Below are 9,225 nucleotides of genomic sequence, written 5' to 3' on the forward strand. Positions count from 1 at the left end.
AAAGACTTAACAGCATACTACAGGAACACAGCCACATCAATGTTTATAGCAGCACAATTCACAATAGCTAAACTGTGGAGCCAACCTAGATGCCCTTCAGTGGATGAATGGATAAAAAAGTGTGGCATATATACACAATGGAATTTTACTCAGCAATAAAAAAGAATAAAATCATGCCATTTGCAGGTAAATGGATGGCGTTGGAGAAGATAATGCTAAGTGAAGTTAGCCAATCCCCAAAAAACAAATGCCGAATGTTTTCTCTGATATAAGGAAGCTGACTCATAGTGGGGTAGAGAGGGGGAGCATGGGAAGAATAGATGAACTTTAGATAGGGTAGAGGGGTGGGAGGGACAAAGAGGGGGCAGGGGATTAGCAAGGATGGTGGAATGTGATAGACATCATTATCCAAAGTACATGTATGAAGACATGGTATGAAGACATGAATTGGTATCAACATATTTTATATACAACCAGAGAGATGAAAACTTGTGCTGTATCTGTGTAATAAGAATTGTAATGCATTCCGCTGTCATTCATTTTCTTTTTAAAATCAATAAAAAATAATTAATCATGACCCCATTAAAGTGGTTGAATGTGACATTGAAATACACGTTTTTTGCTAAATGTAAGTATTGCTTTAAGAATTTAATGGCAATTTAGGTGTCTTTCCTCAACGTTTCTCCGAATGAATAAAAAATGTCCAAGAATAATGACTCAAGACAGGTGGTCTAATTTTCCATCACAAAGAACACAAACTCTGTAAAAAAATACTGATTATAAGAATATTGCTAAATGAAGGCAAGAAAACTGAAACAGACTACATGCATAAGAGCAAGTGAATTATAATGTCCTTATTTAATCCATCCAACATCACTGGTCCAACAGTGGAACACTTAGAAGTAATAGAACGGTAAATTCAATTCAATTATGTTGGATTTTCACTAACTTTCAGTCATAAAAAACATTACTTTACAATTGTTTTATATTCAGTGTAATAAAGGTATATTATGTCAAGTCAGAAAGACAGATATTTTATCACATTTAAGGTGATACAGAACTTTTAGTCATTTAGAGGCACATGGTGTGTGGTACCTTTGCCCTAGATACTGCTAACTCTGGGAGGGGCTGGGACTGGCTCTGTCCTCAGCACTACTAAAGGGAATGAAGCCCATAGTGGAAAAGGGACCAGGACATTAACATCCCTCCATGTGGAGGGGAGAATTACCAACTCCCAGAGTCAGTCCCCACTTCCCCATATGGTTTGATTTACTGTTTTTCCTGCCTGGGCTTCCTTTGGGCAGATTCCCTGCTGGCTCCCAGATGCTTCCCTGTCTGGCTAGACCTCTCAACAGGGGAAGGAGGGGCTTCCCTGGGAAGATATGCTGTGAGATGCTATCAGAGCCAGAAACCCAGCCCCTGGACTCCACCTTCATTAGTCAGAATAAAACCCAGGGATTTCTGCCTTCTGGAGTTTCAGACCAACAAGAAAGGGGGAATAACAAAGAGACCCTGGTTGGAGTTTTTCTAAAACATTTTCAGATAAGAAGCTAAGCCTGCCAGTGAGCCAGAGAAAGCAAACAGGGTTCATGGTGAACCCAGGCTGACGGGACAAGACAGCCCGGGTTCCACTCACTGACTGCTACTATACCTTCTCAATTTATTCCTCTTGTCCCCACAGTGCAAATATATTCCACCTTTTGTATGTGAAGATGCAAAGTCAAAAACAAAGAGGTTACACAACTGCACCTCTCGCCTTTTTCAGTTCTCCTCAAGCCTTATCGCTCCTCCCTATCCCCAGGACCCTCACACCTTCCAGAAATGTCTACCAGAAATATTCCCTCACCCCCATCCCTAGTCTTTCCAGATTAATGTTTTTCATCATTGTTCAAGTCTCACTTATGACACTCCTTCCTCCTAGAAGCTTAGATTGCAGATGCTCTGAGAGATGTTCTCCAACCATTCCATCCTTGACCTTCTTGGTTTTCATCAAATTTTAATGCAAAGTTAACTGACCATGTAATTAATCCAGTCCATGAGTACAGGATTGCCTCTGTCCTGCATATCATCGTAATGTCCAGGCCTTGCATGGTGGGTGGCACATCATAAATGTTCCATTTCTTAATTTGTTTTTCCCAAGCCTATTACACCCTCACCACCAAAAAACAGCTTGCTTTGTAATTGGTATTAACAAGTTAACTGCCATAATATAGCAGCTGTAATGAAAGAAAGGGCTAATTGGTACTGGCTGCAAGTATTATAGTTGTACTGTGGGTAACAGGACTGAGGAGGAGGGAGGAGGCCGGAGGGACAGGGATAAATGATAATGGAACAGAATTAAAGCCGAGTATAAGGTTTGCTTGTGCAGATGTTCTTTCTCTTGGATCACCCCTCAACCAACAATGTAGGCAGGAGAGAGTGAGTGGCTGAAAACTAGAAAGTATCAGTTTATCTACAAAATAAAAATAATGGTATAATAATAATAATACCTACCTCCTGGGCTGTTGCAAGGATTAGATGCTAGAATGCACCAATCACTTTGACAAGGTGTCAGTTGTCAATCACTAGCATTGGACCTGAGGACAGGGTTCCACCAGCTGAAGATACTCTTCCTGCTTTAGCCAGGCCTCAGTGCCCCATTTCCTTCTTTCCAACCTGGTTTTCACTCAGGACTGCCTAAAGGTGGTCACAGTCCACCTTGGAAGATCTCACTCTCCCCTTGTCTCCAATCAGTCCAAAGCTATGTTCCAAGAGATTGGGAACAAAAAGCCCTGATGTGGAAGAAACCAGTTGGATAGGACTATGACAGAATCCAGGAAACCAGAAGTTCAGAAAGATATGTTCCTGAAAACAATTTCCCTGTCTCAGCCCCTCTTTGGCATGCTGCTTAGCCTCCAAGAACCCAGAATTTATTCTCTGGATCTGAAGCCTGGGATCAGGAGTCCTTGGATGGGCCTCCTATGTGCAAATTCCCCACCCCAAGAGGTGAAGGTGAGTCCACAGAGTCCTTTACTACCTGAAATTGAGTGCTTAACAAAACTGGACTCACCTGTTATTTGAAGCATCTCTAAAACCTCAGCTCAGCTGGGCACACACCTGGAATCCCAGATACCTGGGAGTTTGAGACGGGGGAAAAAAAAAAAATCACCGGTTCAAGACCAATCTGGGAAACAGACCCTGTCTCAAAACAGAAGATAGAAAGAGCTGGGGATGCACCCCTGGTTTCAAACCCCTGTAGTGGGTGGGGGGAAATAAAAAACAAAACAATTCAGCCCTGGCCCAAATTCTTCCCTAGACTCCCTCTCAGAGAGGGAAATGTATAGGCAAAAAGACTACACAGAGCTGGGAGAGACGAGACCCAGAGCTAGACCTAGGTTTTCTTCTTTGGACCTCATTTTCTCCATCTTTCAAGTAAGCAAATACTCCAGCTACTCTGAGGAGTTCCAGTCCTGGCAAGCTGAGATTTCCAAGCTGAGACTGTGGATGTGAACCTACACCTGCTCTGGGGGAGATGGCAGGGGAAAAGGGAAAGAACGAGGTCCTTAAAAGAAAGGCCTCAACTTAGGGGAGCCAGGAACATGCCTTAAGCATCCATGAGCTTGAAACAGTAAGCACATTTCTACTTTAGAAAATGGTCTTTAGCCTCAGAACCGCAAAAGGATCCAAACAGATTAACAACAACTGCTGTCAACTGGGATTTTTTAGAGTATAGTTGCAGTGTTTGGAAAGACCTTGGAATACTACTCTTTGGGTGGGAATGAGAGGATGTGGCCTTGTGGTAGTTTCCTGATGCTGTTTTAAGAAACTACTTGGTGTTGGAAAGCAACACAAACTTAAATCTTACTCTTCCGGCCATTGAAACATCCAAGCAATCTGGCTTACTCACTGGGCTAAAACCAAGGTGTCCACAAGGGTGGTTCCCTCTGGAGGCTCCAGGGATCAATCTTTGTTCCTCGTTTCTGGAGGCTGCTGGCTCACCACCACATCACTTCACACGGCCCCATCCTAAGACTCTGACCCTTCAGCCTTCCCTTTATAAGGACCTTGCGGTTACATTGGAGTCACCTGGGAAATCCAGCAGACTCTCCCCAGCTCATGATACTTAACTTAATCACACTTACAAAAAGTCCCTTTTATAATGTAAAATGACTTCAGGGATTAAGAATCAGACCTGCTGCAGGGGAATGCTAATATTCAACCTACCACCAGCAGCAGCAGGAGGGACCTCAGGATCCTATTTCTTCTTTAGGTTGATATTATTAATAAGAACAACTACAAGTCATTGAGTGCTAACTACTGGTTGATACTTAATTGCATAATTTTTATCCTCACATAAACTTTATGAGCTAAGCAGCACTATCACCATTTCTCAGTGAGGTTGATTGAGGTTAAGAGTCTTGCCCAAACCCACAAAGCTAGTCCATGCTAGTCCTGGGACACAAACCCAAGCCTGTCTGATACCAAAGCTATACCACTGTAACCAACCTTCCTCTTAGCTCCTCTAGCAGAAGGGTTCTGGAGGCAGGAGGATGTAAGGCTGCAGCTGCAGAAAGACATGGTCCTCTTCTTCATGCATACTAATCTAGCATCCTAAAGATGACCTCAGAACTGTGACTCCACCCCATCCCTTTCTTGCTTAAAATGATGAATATCAGAACACAGTAAATATTAAATTATAAAAGTCACTCCGATTTGGGGTAAAAAATAAACACATAAATTACAATTCAGAATGGTACAAAATGAAATCTATGAGTTCCCCTGACTACCCTATGTCTCAGAAACAGTCACCATCATTCACAAATTCCTTGGTGTCCATACATGAAATTGCATACATATACCCACAAAGATTTATATTCTTTTAAAAAAATGAAATCATATTATACAGGTCTCAAGCTTTTCTCTTGGGTACTTTCTCATGTTAGCACAGATGGATATACATCATTATTTCTTAGAATACTGAACATTTTTTAGAATGTTGAAATGTATGCACATCTCTAACTTAAATGTTTCTGTTTTGTTTTTTTTTTCAGTAGGACAAGCTGTTTTCAAGCTTAAGGATTATAAATTCTGCTGTAATGAACATTCCTGAACATACTTCTTTATATATGTTTGCAGTTACACCTCTAGGATATATTCTAGAAGTGGAATTTTAGGTAAAAGGATGTGACTATATAAAATATGGATCCCTCTTGTACGGCTGGTGGGGATTTTTATCTCTATTACCGATAGGTGTTGGAAAGGTCCCCAAAAAGTATTATCAAAAATTCTTTGGGCCATTCTGAGGGCTGGCAAAGACAATATAAACAATAGTTACAAGGGTATGAACATCTGTAAAAATCCATTGAACTTCACACTTAACATAGGTCAATATTCTCTATGAAGCTCTGCCTCCACAAAAAACATACAAACATGGAATAGTTTCCCCTTTAGCCAAAAAACCAAGGGTCATCAACCCATGTTCCCTTGAAATTCAGTGCAAAGTGTTTGTGTGTATGTTTCTGGAGCAAGTTAGTACTTTTTGCCAGATTCTTAAAACAGATTTGGAGCCCCTAAAAAGATTTAAAAAAAAAAAAATGATCTGTGAGACCCTTCCCTAGCTCTGGTTCTGCTGGGGTTTGACTAAAGCTCAGCCCACTCTACAGACCAGGCTTTCTGAAATGGGTTACAAGAGACACAAACGCTTAAGTTCTTTGCGGAGCAAAATGCAGATAATTATCATCTGTTGCTCTTTGGCCCAACTAAAAAAAAAAAAAAAAAGGTGAGGCTTTTTATTGGCTCAGCGCCTGGGCCTGCAGCCAATCCAAAGGCAGGCGGGTATGCCACGCCCTTGTGGGCGGGACTTCGTCCCTCCTCCGCATCCCCAGGCTGCTAGGGCTGGGCCACCGGACACCTTGCCTACTGCCAGGCGGAGTCTTTGAAAGTTGGGGAGTGGGAGAGGGTGAGGCTCCCCACTGCCTCACCTGACAATCTCAGAATAAACCTTAACGCACACTCTGGATTCCTTTGGGTCTCTCATTCAGGTCCTGCTTGCAAACCAGAATTTTCAGTGTGTCTGTGTTGGCAGAAAGTTAATGAGCAGCCAGCTCAGGAGACTAGGCTCTGTGAATCTGCCCAAGGGGAAGGACAAGATGCGTAGTCCTCAGTATCTCTCCTAGGAATGAAGCAGGAGGGAAGGGTGCACGACAGGGAGTGGGAGAATCAAGGGGAGGGAATCCAGAAACTGAAATCTAAGCACCGTATCAGCCCCTCAGTAAAGCCTTCCTGGACAATCTTATCAGGCCCTCTCCTGCTCTTACCCTATTTTATTTTCTTTATGTTCATATTTTTTCTTTGCTTATTTGTGGCATATATACTCCTTTTAGAATGTAAGGCCCATGACAGCAGGGCCCTTCTGTTGTGAAATTTGCTGTCATAACACTGTCATGAATTGCAGAACAAGGCCTGACATGTAGTCAAATAAAACATACTTATTAAACATGAATTACCATCACTTTGTGTATCACAGCAAACTTGGGAAGCAGGTACCTTTATTATCTCCGTGTTACAAATGAAGAAAATGAGAGGAGGAGGAATTAAGTGACTTGTCAAAAATCATGCCAGTGGGAAGTGCCATAGCCTGAGTTGGCAACCAGGATCATCCAGCTCAAAAGCCAGTGCCCTTGTGTAATGCTGTACTGCTTACCCCAGCTCCTGCTCCCAGACCTGTCTAGTCTCTCAAATTGACAATTCCAGCAAGGATTCATCTGAGCTTAGACAAGAGACAGGGAGAAGAGTCAGATGTATGGAAATTGTCTGATCTGGTGCCAGGGGATGGTGGGTAAGAGCATTTCCCTCCCAGTGCTGAGGCTGGAGAACAGGCCTCTCCAGAGCTGCCAGCTAATCCCTGGCCTCCCTCCAGCAACAAGAGCTGAATGCAGGCTCTCTAACAGCAGCCTCACCTCCAGGGCCATGGACACTCAAGTGAACTTCATTTTATGCAAAACTCCACCAGGCACAGTGATAATTAACTTCTTCGCACCAGATGCTATTCTAAACACATCATTTATTAACACAATGAACCCCCAAATTAGCCTTGTGAGACCTGCCCCATATTATCCCCATCTATAAGAAAAATGAGACCCAGGGAGGCTAAACAAACTGCTCAAGGACATACAGCTGGAGAATGGTAAAGACAGCATATAAACTCAGGCTTTCTGACTCCACTTTTCTTCTTTTAACCACTATTCTACCTTATATCTCAGCAATGAACTTGAGAATAAGGCTTTCTTTACAAAAAGATCCACCACTGGGGTAGCTGGAAGAACTTGGACAACCCAGGTAGGCTCTCTGGCCTCTGATTGTCTTATGTGCATAAGTGGACAAGAATCATCTTCCTTCCCAAATATGTTTCTGTAGTACAGGCTGTTATCAGATGGTATGTATATTGGCAGGGTTGATTCCATAACCAATTAGATTTGGAACAATCTGGGTCAAGCTAAATTTGGAAGACTTTACAGCAGGCTGTCTCAGTGCCTTTAATATGCTAATATGCAATGAGCATCTCCAAGACAGGGGTGGAGGAGGTAGTGTTTCCCAAGCTTTTTAAAACACAGAACATTCCACATTTGGAATAGTGTCTCATGGAACACAGACTGCAAAACACTCATTAAAAAAGATTATTTCCAGGGAAATTTTTATTTTTCCGGAGCTCAGACAGAATTTTCTTCCCTTTCTCTACTTTTACCCTCTGGGAAGAGAGGAACTTGTAGGGGCCTTTGGTATATTGAACATGGAGAGGAGGAAAGACAACTCATTTGCTAAGCATGTACAATATGTCAGGTCTGTGATTCTAATGTAAATTGCCTTTCATGATTTTCAAAATAGCCCTTTCTAGCAGGTTTTATTGTAAGCAGGTGGTATAATGATACAGATGAAAATGTTCTTTGGAATCAAATAAATGTGGATTTGAATTTTAGCTTGGTATTTGAGAGCTATAACTTTGGGAATTTAAACAAGCCACCTAACCTCTGGGTCTTAGTTTCCTCGTTTTTTGAATGGGTAACATGACACCTACTTTATAAGGTTATCAGGAGGATTTGCTGATATAATGCAGGGGAAATATATAGAATCTGCACACAGCAAGTATTCAGTAAGAGGTTACTATTATTATTATTATCATTATTATCATCATTATCCCCATTTTACAGATAAAACAGCTGAAGACCAGAAAGGGTGAGTAACTTGCCTAAGGTCACAGAGTTATTATGAGTGGCCAAGGTGAGACCCATACACAACTGCCAACTTGTTCCTGCCACTCAGAATCCCTGAGGGAGGCTGGCACAATTTTATTTGAACTTGCAAATAAAACACCACTCTCAAGCCATGCCTCACATCACATGGTACTCAGAAATGAGTAAAATTTTTCCTTTGGGACTCAGACCACAGCACCCATGCAGGAGTGTTCAGACCCATTTGGCAACATTGTGGCTGGGTTCCAGGACCCTGACAAATGGGCCTGGGGAACTGAGAAGGTTTAAGCCTATAGGAGGTCTCTGACCATTATTCTGGAGCTTAGGCCAGCTCCAGATGGTTCTTACAGAACCATCCTGTAAGAGCAATGGGCAGTGCATGGGATGGAGGCCCAGGAAACCACACAATCCCCCTCTTTAACCTAGGATCTTCCCAGTCTGAACATGGGTAGGAAAGGTCTTAGGAGCTACTATGAAGGAGGGGCAGCAGGGAGACACCATGGAGGCCTGCAAACAAGACACCTGTCCCAAACCATGGCTCACATCATATCTACTCAGGAGGGAGTGGAAATTTCCCCTTTGAATTAGATGACACCTGGGAAAAGAGGAACTCCCTATCTGAATAAACAACAGGTGTTGCTCTTTTTAGAGGTTTGTATATTGTTCTTCCATGTAACTTTCTGTTTGGGGAAAAAGTTGGCTGTCTACTCTGATCCCACCAAAAAGAAGAAGAAAAAAGAAGAAGGTTTTAAAAACCAGTGATATAGTATGAATGCATAAAAACCCATCATTATGTATAAGTCTAATGATTCAATAGATAATGGGGAGAAGAAAACCCAGTGATCTTGGTTTTCGTTGCACATATTGGGGAAACTGAGACCCAGGTAGAAAGGAAATGCCTCCAGTTCCTACATGTTAGTAGCAGAATGTGAACTAAAACTCACATCTCCTGACTTTTAGACTAGCCTCTCAAAGATCAGCATCTGAGATAGGTTCA

Source organism: Marmota monax, unplaced genomic scaffold (assembly GCF_021218885.2).
Source record: "Marmota monax isolate L192 unplaced genomic scaffold, Marmota_monax_Labrador192_F-V1.1 WCK01_AAM20220418_F8-fsc00229, whole genome shotgun sequence".
In the NCBI taxonomy this organism is placed as follows: Eukaryota; Metazoa; Chordata; class Mammalia; order Rodentia; family Sciuridae; genus Marmota; species Marmota monax.